Genomic DNA, 18,903 nt, shown 5'->3' on the forward strand with positions numbered 1-18,903 from the left:
TTTAATCCCCGCTCTGCTGATTGGTCGCGACCGCCGGCCGTGACCAATCAGCGATATTGGCGGCAAATTTAAACACCGTTTTGCTGATTGGTCGCGGTTGCGACTAATCAGCGATTTTAGGGCCAAATTTAAACAAGCTCTCCGGTCCTCACTAACACAGTTCGCTGATTAGTCGCGGCCGCCACCCGCGACCAATCACCGATATTGCCACTACTCCACCTATAGTTGTGCTAATATTACAGTATCTTTCTTGTCACTTAGACTCTATTCACACTGCATTCAGTATGTAAATTAGGTGTATAATAATTTTGAAAATGCTCCTAGAATATATTTTGAACATATGCATCTATATATATAATCGTATTATCCTGTCTGTCTGTCTGTCTGTCTGTCTTCTTTCTGTCTGTCTGTCTGTCTGTCTGTCCAGGAAATCCCGCGTCGCTGATTGGTCCGGCCGCGGCCAATCAGCGACTCGGGATTTCAGAAAAAGATGGCGGCCGTTAGCGGCTCATCTGCCGGACGGAGGTCAGCGGCGATGCAGCAGGGAGATGACGGCGCTAGCCGCTTATCTCCCCGCTGCTGGCAGCACAAGTACCCTGACAGGCGCCGCCGCTGACCTCCATGCGGCTAACGTCGGGAGATCAGCGGCTTGGCCCACTGATCTCCCGACAGCAAGTGTGAACGGAGGACTGGGGAGCGGCGCCACCGGTCGGGATACTTCTGCTGCGAGCAGCCGCTCATCTCTCGGCTTCTCGCAGCGGAAGTAGCCACACAAGCAGCGCCGCTCCCCGATCCTCAGTAATACGACACTGATTGGTCGCGGCCTTCTGCCGCGACCAATCAGTGATCTTGGCGGCAAATTTAAACAATGCTCTGCTGATTGGTCGCGGCCGCCGGCCAGCCGCGATCAATCAGCGATTTTTGCGCCAAATTCAAACATCGCTCTGCTAATTGGTCGTGGCCGTGACCAATCAGCGATTTTGGCGCAAAATTTAAACAACGCTCTGCTGATTGGTCGCGGCCGCCAGCCGACTGCGACCAATCAGCGAGATTGGCGCCAAATTTAAACAACGCTCTGCTGATTGGTCGCGGCCACCAGAATGCGTTAGAATCGGGCCACCATCTAGTAGATTATATAATAGTACAGATGTATGCAAAAAGAGTATCAACGTGTTACTATACTGCCAACTGTATACTAAAGCATAGTCTATTAATTGTAATTAGAGTAGAGCACCTGGATTCCAGCTACCTGGATACAGTTGGCCCTCTGTGTTGTATATTGGGGGTGGCCCCCTCCTGGACTTTGTACCCTAAGCCTGGATCCCATCTCTTATCCAGTTCATATGTCAATTGGGCACATAGAGAAGTGAGTCTTTAGAGTTAGGGACCATTCTGATAAAGGTACACCTTGGCGTGGTTGAATGGCTTTTACATTTTTTGATTAAAAAATGTTACCTAAGTGCTTCACATTTTTTATGTGCGTCCCAATATTGGAGTTCATGTACTCATTAATCACAATGTGTGTATATTTTCTTGGAAGCTAGTCTTTCCTTCTGTATCTGGCATCCTCTAGTCTAGACCTTGTGATGTAGGTCATGACCTCGCATGGCTTAGTCAATACCAGAGGTGCCAGGATGCCAGGCTTAGGATATAAAGTACAGAATGGAAGACCGGCTACCACAGAGGACCACAAGAAAGGCCACTGTGAACAGACTTGCTCATTTCTAATTGTATTATAAGGGCCTTTTGCAAAACAAACAAAAAATAGCATGATTGATTCATAATAGTCAATGTTGGACATATGCAACTGTATATCAGTAATTAATTGCATGATCCCATACTGATGCATTGGAGTATAGGAACTCTAGCCATTACTATGGTTTCTTCTAATTAGATCATGGAGCTCCATGTATGAAGTGAATGATCTCAGCCTCTGAAGGATACCCTGAAGCACCACAACACTCTGGGCCAAGGAGATACTATCTTCTCAATAATGCATTTAAGTTGTTATTTTCCCATCATTATACTGTGTGTAGAGACTTGTACTTGCATTAAACCTTTCCTTTTTCTTGATGTGCCCTGAATACACTTCTAATTACATTATCATCTCTGCTTAACAGAACCAGTTTACAGATCTGGGGTATTCTCACTTGTGTGAGTTGTAAAAAAAATTGTTTGTATTAGGAAATGGAATTTATTTTTTTAAAAAGAGTATTAACTTTGTTTTTGGCTATTTGGCTCATCATTGCATGGACTTCAAACACTAAAACATGCAAAGATAAACATGTCATCAATAGATTCTTTATTTTAAGATTCTGTTCATTTCTTTTTTTAGTTATCCATATTTGTTCCCTTTGTTTTCCCACAATGACAACAGGAAATGCCATCACAGGTCTTCTAGAAATGGTCATCTCTTTTACTATTATACCATGAGTCCTGCCCATGCCTGTATTATGTTACTGGACATTGCAGTAAGCCTGTCATTTCCACAAACCACTTTAAAGTTCTTCTCAGAAAATATTCTTAATGTTCAGGTGAGAAGAAGACGTTTTTAGTCCAATGATTCCAATTGTCTGGCTCGGATATGTATTGCCAAGTTTTTAGCAATAAGGTTCAGATACGGCTTTAAAGAAGGCAACTACTTGTAATATAATGCAATTTTATTTATAATAGTTAATTTGAATGATAAAATACAGAATCAAAGGAATAGTATGATATTATGATATTGCGTACACTTTTGTAGATTAAAGGTTACTAAGGTTAAATACCTATAAAGGTTACATACTGTACTTACTATTAGATAGAAGAAGAAAAAGATTTCCCTAGTAGCATGTACATCATCTGTCCGGAAACTTCAGCTGGAGAAGCGTTCAGCGATGGGCAGAGAATGCGTACTAGGTCCTACACTGTGAAGAGCGTCCTCTTCACAGGTCCACAATGCTTCTGCCATAACTGAATTCTTCAACAGTTTTATACATTTTAGAAAAAGGCTTACCCAACCTAATATTACGTAAGCATGAAAGTTCATAGGTTGTTGTCCAACATTCCAATCCTGTGACAGTGGCCAGCTATCACAGATAAGCAATGCCGGACAAGACCTGTTCACGGATCATTCTACTTCTGTCATAATGTTTACATATGATAAGAGTAAATCCTACACCGGGTTATAAATCAGAACAAGGTTTTCTTCCCAGACAGTATATTGTGTTAAGAAGCTATGTATCAGTGAGATACATTCACAGATAAATTATACCTTAACACAGAATATATAATCAGAATATTAATTAAAGGTTGGATACATCATAATGGGTTTCAGATAGCCACTTATATTTTTGGTACTACAATTAGCGTCTCCATCTTAAGCCATATGCCTGTAGTCTTATTTACAATTTTGTGCAATCGTCTGTCTCTGGTTCTAGCAAAAACAGTGTATACAAAAGGCTAATTCCCTTCAGTAATAAAGATTAAACCTCAGACTGTTAGCAAACTTAAACTAAAGCTGTGTTTTAGTATGTCTGGACTAATGACCCCTAGTCTACTGAGGTAGGATACCTACAAATGCTGACATGTCTGGTTCCTATTTTATTTCAATATGGATTTGAAATATAAAATAGCCATTTTTCATGTTCATACTACAATCCACCCTTGGTTATCTGAAACCATATATTATTTATATCCAATGCCATATCCCAAAGGAATAACTTCAACAGATGAGCGACATAGAGATAACAAAGAAGGAATACATTCTATACAGCAACATAAAGCAATACATGCACAAATTATTGCAAAAATTACTCCTAAAATATAGCGTAAATACCCAAAATCAGGCAGCCAGGAAAATAACCAGTCCCACCATTTACCGTCACTTTGCGTAATGTGATTAACATCATCCTGTAATTGATCTATTTGAGACTGCAAATCTTGGCTGTGATCAGACAAATTAAAACAACACATCCCATCAAACTCGTGACATTTATGATTATGAATTAACAACAAATAATCTATAGTTGCCCTATTTTGTAAAATTGTTTTTCGGTAACTTTGTATATCCAATAATATATTCTCTAAAGCTCTACTAGTAATATATATTGATCTAGCCACAAGACAAGATAATCTACCTACAGTATGGGCAGCATATGCCGTTATGACAGGGGATCCTACCATTGTCAAATATATTCCTAGAATTTCTGATTCAGTTAGTAAATTTACGTTATAATTACAATTTTCTGATAAGCAAGAAAATCCCCTTTTTGAACGCTTAATTTTATGAGATGGGAATAAAGGATACATCATTAAACCTAATCTAGAGATAACACATGGCCCCCCTGTTATATTGGCCGGAATATAGTTAAAAGTTATATTCCCACAAGAAAACATCCACCCCTTGGGCAATTTTACATGTTGTATGTATGAGGGGGAAGTTACTGTATTATTACACTTCATATTTTCCCCCGACCTTATTTTCTTACAATCTTTACCTGTACGGGAACTACAAATAATATCAATCTCATTATTCCCTGTTTTTCTTTTTATTTTCATTTGCTGGCATTTACCTATTTTATTTTGGTCGCAAGTCATTTGATAACATAACTCAGCAGATGCAATGTTTTGAGTCTTTATAGTGATCATATCTTCGGTAATAAAATCTTCTCCAGTACAGTTTATACAAGTGTAATACGGGTTGTGTGTATAATGCTGAAGCACAGCTCCTTCTTCCACCTCCTCATCTTGGATAAATCCCCCTATCAATTTGGTCCACAGTCGTAAGGGGTTGGTATAGCTACCATACAAGTTTCCAACACATTTGTAGCCATAGCAGTGTTTGCCATACAAAAATGGCTCATGTTTGTCAGTTGCGCCAAGTTACTCCATAAATTCTGCTTAATTTTCCATAAAGCCTCATTCTCCTCGTCCGGCGTCTCTTTCCCATCTGTATAACGGTTGGGTAGTGACAGAGACCAAAAGGACCATGCCTGTAACACCGATCATCCACCATCTCCAATTTTGAATCTAAAATGGAAATATATACATTAGTCTCTGAGATAACACCTGTCTGCAGGAACATGTTCCCACTTCTCTTGTCCTGGCTTCATCACTATTAACACATTGTCTGCCCCTTGGGCGATCACCTCTGCAGGCTCTGGAGGACCTTTATCTCCAGGTTGCTTCACCCAGATTTTTGCACCATCATTCAGAAAATGAGTGGAGCCAAAACCTCTGTCTCCTCCAACTGTTATTATTGTAGGAGCTGTTCCCTTGATTATTTTCATTTTCTGGATAGACAAAATTAATAATTGAGCTATCCTGTCTTTTTTTAGGATCAACAAGTCACTATCCCCACTATTCAACAGGAGTACCTTGATTTCACCTTCATAATCCTGATCTATCACTCCTCCCATCACTTGAATTCCTCTCATGGCCAAACCTGATCTTGGAGCTATGAGACCAAAATGCTCAGGAGGCATTTGTAATCCTATAGCAGTTCTGATTGCCTTTACAACCCCTATTTCTAATCTAATTTCCTCATGCGAGTGTAAATCTAGTCCTGCTGCCTGTGGGGTGGCTCCATGCGGTCCCAGAGCCCCTGGCTCTAGATCCCAATAGAGAACTGTCTGTCCTGTGGTAGTAGCTTTTAAAGGCATGATCTGTAAATTGGGGGTAATCATTCTCATTAACGGTGTTTCCTGTTCTCCAACTGGTCTGTTATTAAGAATGTTAAGGGCTTCACGTAAATGTTTTCTCCACCCTTTGTAGTTTCCATTTCCCAATTTCTTCAACTGTTCTTTCAATAGCCCATTCATCTGCTTTACCCATCCTGCGGCTTGAGGATAATATGGGATATGAAAGATCGACTCAATATTATGTTCTGAGCAGAACTCTGCGACCTTCCTGTTCTTAAAGTGACTACCATTGTCACTCTGAATTTGTAATGGAATACCGTAATACAGTATTATGGTTTCCATGGTTTTAATGGTACTGTTAGCATTGGCCGTTTTACACGGACAAGCCATCATATACCCTGAGTATGTATCCACGGGCGTGCATGCATACACACACCCTCCATCTTGTGAAAGGGGGCCGATGTAATCTACCTGCCAAATTTGTCCAGGTAGTTTACCTCGGGCTATTTGACACCTAGCAACATGGAGGACAGGTCTTTGTTGTGAATGTTGGCATACTGGACATTTCATAATTGTTTCCTTGATTACATCTAACCTGATGGGCACCCTCTAGTCTGTGCCCATTGAGTCAGTACGAGCAGCTCCTCAGTGGTGTCAGTCTTTACTGGATTCAGTGGCTGATATTTTGGACTGTTAGTCTGCTACTGAGTTGAGTCTTTCCAGGGTATCTGAAGCACAAATAGCATCAACATGAAACACAGTCACTTTAATTATTTGTACAATTGCCCAGATATCTTGCCACAACTCTTTTCCCCATACTTCTTTGCTATGTATACTTGTAGTCTGATAGCCCACTCCATTCCACACACAGTTGTTACCTTGGTAACCAGCTGACCCTTCTGAAACCACGCTTGTTTCCTCTGCTCAGGAATCAATTGTTCGAAGGGTATTTCCTGCTCCTGAAGTCCCACAGGGACTTTGCTTACCTTCTCATGCAATGTGGAGATTCCACTAACTCCTGGTTTTGCTCTGTCCTGAATTGTCTCAATTTGCTTTCCTCCTAATTCTGTAGTTATAACCTTGCACTCACTCAATTGTTTTGGAGTTCCATTAATCAAACTGGCCTCCGTCCCTGTATCTACCAACATTTGTGGGGCGTGGCCAGCATGTCAATCACTTTTATCTGTCTCCCTCCATCGATCCTCCATTTCAGATGAAGACATCATATTAGGAGAAAATGATGCCCCCTTCTGTTGGGCTTTGAATTATATATCCTATTATAAATATCCTCAAACCCCGATGCTGTGGGCTTTGCTGGCGACGAGGAGGGAGTGCGCCCTCTCTCTCCACGTGTCCTGCCCGGCCCCTGCTGTGGGGATTCAGAATCTTTTACTGTAACCTTTCCATTATGTGAAACCCCTGACTCACTTGCATTCTTTGCAGCAATTGAAGCCGTTCCTCATGCTGTCTCCTATAAGCATGTAACAAAATCCATCCTCTCCTGCTCACTGCACCAAATTACTGTTTTTTTTCCACTCTCACTTTTTGCAGACATGTCACCACATCAGCAGGTTCAGCATCATTCAAACATTTGTCCCATGATTCACTTAATCCAACACATTGCGACCACTCTTTGGACAAAATATGGTAAGGAGCCTGCTCCCACCCTGGAATTTCTACAGAAACACTTACAACCTCTTTTTTCTTAAATGTTTTATGCAATATCATACTATCACACAAAGTCCCTTCAACTTTCCAATAAAAAGAACTTCTGAGTGTTCTGCGTATCCTGCCGACTGCGCCAAATTATGTATTGCCAAGTTTTTAGCAATAAGGTTCGGATACAGCTTTAAAGAAGGCAACCACTTGTAATATAACGCAATTTTATTTATGATAGTCAATTTGAAAGCTAAAATACAGAATCAAAGGAATAGTATGATATTATGATATTGCGTAGACTTTTGTAGATTAAAGGTTACTAAGGTTAGATACTTATAAAGGTTACATACTTACTATTACTGGAGAAGCATTCAGCGATGGGCAGAAAATGCGTACTAGGTCCTACATTGTGAAGAGCGTCCTCTTCACAGGTCCACAATGCTTCTGCCATAACTGAATTCTTCAACAGCTTTATACATTTTAGAAAAAGGCTTACCTAACCTAATATTATGTAAGCATGAAAGTTCATAGGTTGCTGTCCAACATTCCAATCCTGTGACGGTGGCCAGCTATCACAGATAAGCAATGCCGGACAAGACCTATTCTCGGACCATTCTACTTCTGTCATAATGTTTACATATGATAAGAGTAAATCTTACACCGGGTTATAAATCAGAACAAGGTTTTCTTCACAGACAGTATATTGTGTTAAGAAGCTATGTATCAGTGAGATATATTCACAGATAAAGTATACCTTAACACAGAATATATAATCAGAATATTAATTAAAGGTTGGATACCACAAAATGGGTTTCAGATAGCCACTTATATTTTTGGTACTACAATAAGCATCTCCATCTTAAGCCATATGCCTGTAGTCTTATTTACAATTTTGTGCAATTGTCTGTCTCTGGTTCTAGCAAACACAGTGTATACAAAAGGCTAATTCCCTTCAGTAATAAAGATTAAACCTCAGACTGTTAGCAAACTTAAACTAAAGCTATGTTTTAGTATGTCTGGACTAATGACCCCTAGTCTACTGAGGTAGGATACCTACAAATGCTGACATGTCTGGCTCCTATTTTATTTCAATATGGATTTGAAATATAAAATAGCCATTTTTCATGTTCATACTACAATTGGATACCATCCAGAATTACTCCAACATATAAAAGGAAATCCAGGTGTTCTGACTGAGCTGCTGAGCATATGTGACCGACAGCACTAAAACATCACTTGGATGCTCTGAGAAGGTATAATGAAAAACAAAAACACCAAGGACACCATAACAAGCATTTGCAACAATATTTACAGACATGAACATTTTTAAAGCATTGTGTGATTTGCTTTGAGTAAATAAAAGAGATTTCCCATTTTCAAAAAGCCCTTGACTACAGGCGCAGTTTGCTTTCCTCATTCAGCGGTGAGTCTATTATTGTCTGCAGTGCTGACATCACGTTGGCAGCGCTGCAAACAATAAGTGACCTTAGTGGCTATGCCTCTGAGTAGAGGGCACTTGCCTCTGAAATTACTGATTGGCTGCATGCACAGAGACTCACTGCTGGATCCGGTGAGGGAGAGTAAAACACAAATGGTCCCTGCTGACATAAGTTTTCTGAAAATAGAAAACCCCTTAAATATTCTTTCTGAAGACAACCCCTTTGATCATCAAGCTGTTATGTAGCCCAAAATTGAAACTTTAACACCTTCCGTCATGAAAAAACAAGTTATAACGTTGAAAAATCAACAAGGAAGGGTCAGTTGTACATGGGCACATGGCTGCTTTTAGCTGGGCTTCCACGGAAAGACTTGGACAAGTCACTCTGCTTAACAGCTCCAAAAGCATCATTGGACTGTATTCTTAAACCCTTATAAGAGGGATCTCAACTTGCAACAGGTCTCCATGGGTTGAATCCATGATGTAACTTCTGGTTGGTGAAGCGATCTGGTAGAGGAGGGTCTAGTGTGGTAGACTAGTTGGGTCAAAACCATAGAGAGTAGAAACAGGACAAAATCAGGAGCCAGAGATGAAGTTCAGAAGGTAGGTCAGAACTAAAAGGATAGACTCAGAGGCAAAATCATGTCTAATGAAAGGTTAAGGCTATGTTCACACATATTGTGTTTTTCAGCATTTTTTGATGCAGATTTTTATGCAAATTTTCAGCTGCGTTTTGCAGTACCAGCAAAGTCTATGAGAAACCAGAATTCTCTGTTCACACATCATGTTTTTTTCTGTCTTGCATATTTTGTGCCTTGGTTGGGTTTTTGGAAAATACAGCATGTCACTTCTTTCAGCATTTTTTAGCTTTTTTTCACCACCCATTACTTCCTATGGGTGAAAATACGTTGAAAAAATGCTAAAAAAAAGCACCAAAAATTGCATCAGCATTTTTTCAGCATTTTTGATGGCAAAATAGAATGGAGTTCTTTTTTTTCACAGAACTTTATGTACATGCATAAATAGAGACAGAAGGACAGTGGAAAAAACGCTCAAATAACACATAAAAAACACATAAAAAAAGGCAGCAAAACCTACGTTTTTGATGAAGCTGGTTTCCTGCTAGAGATTGGGTTTTGCAGATTTGTGACACAGAAAAACCCAACATGTGTGAACATAGTCTAAGTCATCAAGCAGGATCAGAGGAGAGATACAGAAAAATCAACCTGGGTAAGTGTATACTTATAACTAGCAACTTCCACCAGTATGCTTGGAGTTTAAGTTTAAGGTTGTGGTACTGAGGTGTACATTGTGTCTTTAAGAGATAAATCTGCCAAGCCAGCAGTATCAGGGCATTAAAAGTACCAATACACACGCAAATAGATTTATATATACTAATTTAGCTGTGACATTAGGGCAGTATAGAGGTAATGTTTGGGACCAGCCCATATCGGGAGGGACCTAGTGTTAGGGCAAGTGATGGTTTCCTGGAGTGAGTAGGAGTTCGAGTTTGGAATGCCAAGTGAGCAGGGCTGCCAAAGGGGTGATCCATAGGAAGAGAAAACTTAAGGCCAGGGATAGTGATCCTGAGGAAAAGTGACTGACTAGCCATAGTGGCCTTCCAGAGAAGTGTCCATGTAGACGCCGAGTCATGAATCCCCGAGCATGCAACACTGAAGGTAACAGGCCTAAACAGACTGAATTTATGGACTAGTGGGGGTCCTGAGCGGTAGATCCAGAATGCCAGTAGTGGAAGAAATAGGACATGGAACTGCTGAGCGAGTAGAGAGACTTTTTGATCAGGTCTGTGGAGTTCAGGCTGGGTTGTGGCAATGCAGGACGAAACAGTGTGACCTGGAGAAGAACTACAGAGTAAGGATACTGTGTGAGAGAAAATGCTTTATGCCGTAGACGAAATGATCATAGGACTTTGTACCTACTACCCTTTATATTCAACCTTTGCCAAGTTATCATTCAGTAAAGACTCTATGTTTGAACAATGGTCTCCTTTATTGGATTGTGGAACCTATGGTCCTGGCCAGGGCACACCACCAGCTATCCACAGCCTACACAGGCATAAAGCCCTCACTCCGAGCTAGGACCCACACTTTTATGTAACGCAACGGGGCGTAAAAGGAGATGAGTGCTTCGGCCGTGGCTACCACCCTGCGATGTGGTACATTAACATCAGCCCAAAAACTGTGCTCTGGGAGCATCATGCCAAGCAGCTTTATGCAAGTCTTATATCACCAAGCACAATGTACAAAGTATGGTCCATAAAGGCATAGTTGGATGAGTTTGTTGTGGAAGAACTTGATTGGCCGCACAGAGCCCTGACCTCAACCACAGCCAACACCTTTGGAATGAATTAGAATACAGATTGTGAGTCCGGCCATCTGCACCAACATCTGTATCTCACCTCACAAATGGTCTTCTGGATGAATAGGAAAAATTCCCAAGGTCACTGTGACGGTGTTGTTAAGCATCCAGCAACTAGAGGGGTTAACAGGGTGCAGCTAGCGGGGGAGTGACCAGGCCTGCCTTAGAGAGACTGAGTAGTGTCAGTTCTGAGCTGGAGAGCAAGATTAACAGATGCGGACCTCTTCACCAGGCTGATGAGGGCCCTGGGACTCTCACTTCAACTGCCACTTGGTTGCTAGTGGTATCTACAGGAGAAAGTAGTGGAGAAAGGAGTTAACTGTTGATTAGCAAAAGCATGGATTGAACACCACATCTGAGGACTGGATTCATCCTTCGGTTCTAACTCCCCTCGTACCTCACTGCACTAGAAGGTAAAGCCTGTGACACTGTGGACTGGGGACTGCTGGTGGAAGCACTGCTGTTGTACCGCTGTAGCATTGCTGAGAGATTTGATCTGTGCTGAACTGTGCTACTGAAGAGACTGTCGTTACTGTGCCTGCTTTAAGAGACTGTACTGTTGGGAAGCCTGTTGCTTCAAAAGAGTTAAATTGTACTGGCCGTGCTAAATTAAACTCTACTGTTCAACTGTTCATGAAGACTCTTGTCAGATGTGTTTGTCAGCAAGTCGCCCTGAGTAGCGGTTTCCCCAGGATTCCATAGAATTCACAAAACCTGTCTCGCCCTATCTAAACTTAGGCGGCGTGCGCGTAACATCACCTTCAAAATCTTGTTCAAAGCCTTCTCAGAAATAGAGATCAGCGAATCTTTTAAGGTTCAGTTCGGATCGGCAACGTCCCGATGTTCGCCGAACAATTCAGCTAACATTTCATCGGACATATCCGAACCCCACTGAATTCAATGGGAGGCAAAACCAAACGCATAGACAACACCTTCAGGAGGGGCCAAAAAGCTGCCAAAACAGTTGAAATTAGGGGCAGACACAAGGAAAAGTGGCATCAATTGACCCACGGTAGAAATTTTATAATGGCACAGCACTACAGCCAACCCACCAGACGGAGACTCAACTTAGAGTCTCTACATTTCAAAAGATTGTTAGTAACATCTGCAGCAGTAGCAACAGTAGGCACAGAAGCCACAACAAAGATGTCATAGACTGCAATAACGCAAGATCAATGCGGCACACTAAAAACTGCACCATCGCCTAGTCTGCAAAGTCTGCGACTGGGGTGCAAAAATCATTGGAGATCGATGACTTGTTCATCTTGATGAAAGTTAGGTGGTCTACACTTTCAAGGGATAGCAGGATGTATTTATCCGTCAGGACACCACCAGCAGAGCTGAAGACACGTTCTGAGAGAACGCTGGCTGCCGGGCATGACAAAACCTCCAAGGCATGTCAGACGAGCTCAGGCCACTCTTCCATTTTTGAAGACCAAAATGCAAAAGGGTCCAAACCCTCCCTGATGGAATTAATATTGAGCTCAAGATACTCCTGCACCATTCTCTCCAATCGTTCACTACGGGTCAGACTTGAACTCTGTTCTGCTGGTGCACAGGCTGGTGTAAAAAATGTGTGAAATGACTCACAGAAATTGCTTGTGCCACTTACACTGCTGCTAATGTTTTTGTGTTGACGACTCGATGTTCCCGGGGTTTTAAGTCTACAACTTCGATGCACACTGTGTGCCTCACTGTTGTCTTGGGGAAAACCACTCTTAAGGTTGTCTACAAGCGTGTTTCGATACTGCAGTGTGCGCGCGTAACTCTCCAGGAGGGGGGGATCATCTGGCAAAATTTACTCTTGTACTGTTTATCTAACAGAGTGGCAACCCAATAGTCAGCAATATTTCTAATCCTAACAATGCGGGCATAGCAGATAGTGCAGCAAGAAGGCACACGTGTCAGGCTCTTGCATGAGGTCCAAGTCCATGATGTGTTGGTAGTGGGGTAACACTCAAGCTTGCTTCCTCCATCCCCTCACACCAACCACAGACAACAGAAAGGCGATCATTATCCTCTTCATCTCCTGACTGTTGCGCGCCCATCACCTCTTCGTCCTCCTACATTTGTTTCTCGGTGCCTGCACCTTCACTCTGTTTGCCTGGTACCATGAGCCTGCCTCATTCGCTGTAATCCACCCTCCCTTGGCATCCGGCTGTGCAACAACAGTCTGGAACTTAGAGATATTATTATCCCTGCCGCATCTTCCTCTGCTTCCTCTGGGACCATCATCTCCTCTATTCAAAGTGTGATCCAGCATGTAGACGACCGGAATAGTGATGCTGATGATGGCATTGTCAGCGTTAACCATCTTATTAGCCATTTCACAACTGTGCAGAAGGGTGAAGAGGTCCTTCATCTGTGATCACTCCACAAGCGTGATTTGCACATCCGTACTGCATTGGCCCAGGCTATGCAAAATTAGATACTGCGCCAGTTGCTGCAACATGTTCAGAGTGGAATTCCACTGTGTCGGCACATCGAATATCAACCGGTTAATCGGTAGGCCGAAAGATCTCTGTAGCGATGCAAGACAATGACCCATGGGGTGCGAACAGCAGAAGTGAGCATACAGCGACCGTGTTATCTGAAGCAGCACATCCAGCCTGGGATAGTGACGTAGAAATTGCTGCATCACCAGGTTGAGGACGTGAGCCATGGAAGTCACGTGTGTGAGGTTGCCCTGGTGTAGGCCGCCACCAGGTTTGCACTGTTATCGCACACGGCCTTCCCTGGCTCCAGGTTCAGTGGAGACAGCCATTTCTCAAACTCGGCCTGGATAGCTGTCCACAACTCTTCAGCTGTGTGACTGTGATCTCCAAGGCATATTAATTTAAACACTGCCTGATTGCGGTGAGCCCTGGCTACGCCGTACGGAAGAGGTGGGGATTCTCTCTGCACTATTGGAATGCGTGTCTCGTTAAGGCAGAGGTTGAGGGTGCAGGTGGAGACTGAAGCAGTGGAGGAAATGTTAGCAACAAATGTTTGTCCCGCAAGCCTAGGGGATTCCAACACTTGTGAAGCAGCCCCTTCCCTGCCTGCCCCCATAGCCACCAGAGTCACCCAGTGCCCAGTCAGCAAGATGTAACGCCCCTGGCTATGCTTACTTGTCCTGGTGTCTGTGGTGAAATGCACCCTGTCAGACATAAAATTTTCTAAAGAACAGGTGATGTTGTCTATGACATGAAGTTGTAGTGCAGGCACAGCTTTCTTAGAGAAATAATGGCGACTGGGCAACTGGTACTGGGGGACTGGGACGGCCATGAGCTTTCGGAAACAGTCTGTATCCACCAGGCAGAAAGGCAGCATTTCCATGGCCAACAGATTGGAGATGGTGGAGTTCAAGCTCTTAGCTTTGGCATGTGTTGGAGGAAACAATATTTTACGTGACCACAACTGTGGGACCCAGGGCTGGCTGCTGAGCTGAGAGAGGGTGAAGTAGAGTGAATACGATAAACTACTGGACTGTGAGTGAGGTGCAAACAGAGATGTTACGGTGCATAGAGAAAGATGTGGTGTGCTCGGTGAAAGAAAAACAGCAGGCATGTCCACTTCCGTAACAGCTGATGGGCTCTCACTCACCCCGACTGTAGCGGGTATATAAGTGGAGGTTCTGCGCCCGGAGACCTGTGTGGGAACACTTGCCATGGTGACAGAGGAAGAAGAAGCAGCAGATGCGGTTTAGGGGGTGGCCAGTGATTGGCGAAGCCGCTAGTCCACATTTTATTGCAGTGAGATTCCCTAACTAATGCATGTTGATCGCGCATGTGCCGGTTCATGCATGTAGTAGTCAAATTATTGCAATTTTTGCCTCTACTGAGTTGTTTTTTATACAGTTGGCAGATAACGAGAGTTGGGTCATCCTTTGCTGTCTCAAAAAAGGCCCAGGCAAGGCAACCCTTGCTGCCCTGCGAACTGCAGACCCGTCACCGCTGCTGGCCACAGCCAGAGTTGTGGCTGAGGATGTAGTGCTTGTCGTGGTTGCATCACTCCGTGTCTGTGGGGGAGGCCGCAATGTAACCTCGTTGTCTTCCTCCTCCTCCACTTACTCTGCTGAGCTACTGAGCCACGTGCCTCTGGTTTCACACCAAGTGGGATCTACAACCCCATCGTCATCCTCTCTGTTCTCCCACTCCCCTCCCTGAGAGTCACCCTCCTCCTCTTCCTGTCCTGAAAGCACAGTACAGTCCGCATGCGCCTCAGGTATCTCAGTTTCATCAGGATCACCTCCACCCTTGGGGTTTAATGTCTGGTGACGAGGGTCTGGATTCTGCTTGGACCCTACTTCTTCCAGCACCGGATCGAACTAAAAAATATTTTGGGCACTGGTGCAGATGCTTTCCTCCTCTTGAATCTGTGAATCTTTGGAGCAGACCTCTGATGCCCATGGAATAGAATGTGTGAACAGCTCTGCAGACTCGCCCTGTGGTTCCCCACAGTCAGTTTGGCGCTTGGAGAGTTGTGACGTGGGTGGAAACAAGGGTAATTGGGGTGCCACCTCTGAGGACTGTATTGTGTGTCATGTTGAGGTGGAGGAAGAGGAGGGGATGCCACTTGATGCACATTTGCTATCCACTGGATCACATGCTCTTTCTGGCCCTCATCTACAAGGCGTACCGCTGTGCGGCTGCCAAAGAAAGGGAGTGGAGTAGCCCGTCCAATAACAGAAGTTGGCAGTTGTCCTTGGATAGGACGAGTCGGTGTTTCTTCAGTAGAGCTTTCAGTAACAATATCACCAACCCCACATACACCTTGAACACCAAGCCTATTCCCCATTCCACGATGACCTCGCTTTTTCCCACTCATGTTGGATGTACCCTTTCCCTCTTTTAACCAGCTGTTTCACAACCTTAGACCTGTCAGTCACCAGTCACAAAATTACCAATCAGTATTTATTTGCTGAGACAGTGTGGCTGGATCACGCTATTAGCATAAAGGATTTGTATTTTCAAATATGGACTCCTACCTGGACAAAAATAATGCCAGTACAAAATATTTTTATGCAAAAATGTGACCTTGTTTCAGGACCATGCTATTAGCTCAGAGAATTTGTATTTTCAAATGTGGACTCCTGCCTGTAGCCTTCTTTATGGAGCACACTATTAGCACAAACAATTTAGATTCAGAAATGTGGACTCCTGGAGCAAAAAAAGCAGCACCAAATATTTATATACTGAAATGTGGCCTGCTTTCTGGAGCACTCTATTAGCACAAACAATTTAGATTCAGAAATGTGGACTCCAGCCTAGAGTGAAACTAGTAGCACAAAATATTTATATACTGAAATGTGGCCTGCTTTCTGGAGCACTCTATTAGTACAAACAATTTAGATTCAGAAACGTGGACTCCTCCTCGAGCACAATATTACAAGTACAAAATATTTATATGCAGAAATGAGACCTTGTTTTAGGACCACGCAATTAGCACAAATAATTTGTATTTTCAAATGTGGACTACAGCCTGTACAGAAATATTACCAGTACAAAATATTTTTATGCAGAAATGTGGCCTTGTTTCAGGACCACGCTATTAGCACAAAATAATTTTAATTTTCACATGTGGACTCCTGCCAGGACGAAAATATTACCAGCACTAAATATTTATATGCAGAAATGTGGCCTGCTTTATGGAGCACGCTATTAGCACAAACAATTTAGATTAAAAAATGTGGACTCCTGGCTCGAGCAAAAATAGAAGCACCAAATATTTATATACTGAAATGTGGCCTACTTAATGGAGCACGCTATTAGCACAAACAATTTAGATTCATAAATGTGGATTCCTGACTTGAGCACAATATTACCACAAAATATTTATATGCAGAAATGTGGCCTTCTTTCTGGAGTACGCTGTTAACACAAAGAATTTAGATTCAGAAATGTGGACTCCTGGCTGGAGAAAAAATAGTAGCACCAAATATTTATATACCAAAATGTGTAAAACAGTAATAAAAGTGGTGGCGCTGGTAGGTCAGCCTAGTGCAACTTGCTGCAAAATAGGACAACCAACCACAGGTTGTCTGGGTATAACTGTAGAGGACAATAAAATATTATTTGCGCTGGATTGATAAGGCTAAAATGACTTAGTTAGATATAGAGGTTAAATAAAAGAGGTGTTGACCAAGTAGGATTAAAAATAATAGCAACATTTTATTAAGGGGATAATAACAATAAAGGATAAGGGAGAGGGAATTTTAAAAGGACGATTGATGACAAGAACAATTGAAGCCACACGATGGAGTAGACAGTGGTGGTGACTGTAGAGTTGAGGTAGGTATATTGCGTGTCCTGGTAGAGTGGACGATTGTTATTATCCCCTTAATAAAATTTTGCTATTATTTTTAATCATACTTGGTCAACACCTTGGTCAACAACTCTTTTATTTAACCTCTTTATCTAGCTAAGTCATTTTAGCCTTATCAATCCAGCGCAAATAATATTTTATTGTCCTATACTGAAATGTGGCCTACTTTCTGGAGCATACTATTAGCACAAACAATTTAGATTCAGAGCTGTGGACTCCTGGCTCGAGCACAATATTACCAACACAAAATATTTATATGCAGAAATATGTCCTGCTTTCTGGAACACACTATTAGCACAAAGAATTAAAATTTTCAAATGCGGACTGACTTTTCCGGTTGTCACTTGAGGAAAACACGGAGTTATTTATCATTACTATTGTGCCAAAAATCAGTGCCAACAATTATCTGCCACACCCCTTTCCACTAAACCATGCCCCCTATTATAAAAACAATGCATCCTGTCGGAAAAGGCCAAGAAAGTATCTAAAACACATAGTAAATATGATGCAAGTTATGAAAAACAGTTTCTTATCACAGTTGGGCTGAGATGCTCTTTTGTAAAAGTGTTCAACAAAAGACCTCCCATTTCTATAAAAACTACTCATTGAGAAAAATAAATATATTTAGATTTTATGCAGAAGTCTAGGCCAGTTTTAGATAATAAAGAAAAGCAACAAAAAGCTGCAACCAGTGCTGCGCCTTTAGAATTATTGATGCCTGTGTCCAGTTTAGCATAAAAGATGGCATATATATACAAGAGGACCACAAAAAATATCAGACAAATGCTTAAGTCGGCCATAAAGGGGTTGTTCCTGTTCAAATAAGTTTCTACTCAGGTTGTAACTTGTTATAAAATAAAAAACAAACCTCACACTGCTCACCTTCTCAGTTCCACCAGCAAGTCTCTGCCTCTGTTCCTGGTGTCTGGCATTGGCTGTAGCACGAATGTCACCTTGGCAGCCAATCAGTAAGCTCACTGACTGTGCCAGTGTAGATGGAATGCCCTCTTTAGAGCTGCTGAGCTGACTAATTGGTTGCTATATTGTTGACATGATGGCAACACCGCAGCCAGTGCTAGACACCAGAAGCTGAGGCGGAGCGCCGGTGGAACCTGAAACAGTGAGTTCAGTGCAGTTTTTTTTTTTAAAGCAAACTGTAGCCAGGATAGAAACTTAATTGAAAGGGAACAAACCATTTAAAGGAAAGCTAAAATCTGAAACATATATTTTTATGTATTTTTTAACATTTTTGTCAATAGTTTTATTTCTTATTTTTTTCATATCACGATCAGTATTAAAAAAACAACAAAATGAGTAATATCGCAAATTTCACAGTGGTCACTACGGCTTTTATAGATGTTTTAGGTTAAGAGCACACGAAGCGTTTTTGATGCGCTTTCACGGCGTTTTCCCCACCGCGGATACATTGCGAAAACGCTTGTTAATAGGTCTGCCAGGTATAGCAGTGCACATGATGCGGAAATTTCGCAACATGTCTTT

At 42.3% G+C, this 18,903-nt stretch overlaps 1 long non-coding RNA gene across 1 annotated transcript; it reads right to left on the reverse strand.

The window, feature by feature from the left end:
* Nucleotides 1-3,931: 3,931 nt before the first annotated feature.
* LOC141258043 (uncharacterized) lies at nucleotides 3,932-18,420 on the reverse strand. Its single transcript, XR_012318176.1, has 2 exons — nucleotides 18,286-18,420; nucleotides 3,932-5,010 (listed from the first exon to the last, which is right to left on the reverse strand). It is a non-coding gene; the product is annotated as an uncharacterized lncRNA (long non-coding RNA).
* Between the last annotated feature and the right edge of the window lie 483 nt (nucleotides 18,421-18,903).

Source organism: Phyllobates terribilis, unplaced genomic scaffold (genome assembly GCF_046119375.1).
Source record: "Phyllobates terribilis strain yellow unplaced genomic scaffold, ASM4611937v1 Scaffold_3__8_contigs__length_932513732, whole genome shotgun sequence".
Taxonomy (NCBI): domain Eukaryota; kingdom Metazoa; phylum Chordata; class Amphibia; order Anura; family Dendrobatidae; genus Phyllobates; species Phyllobates terribilis.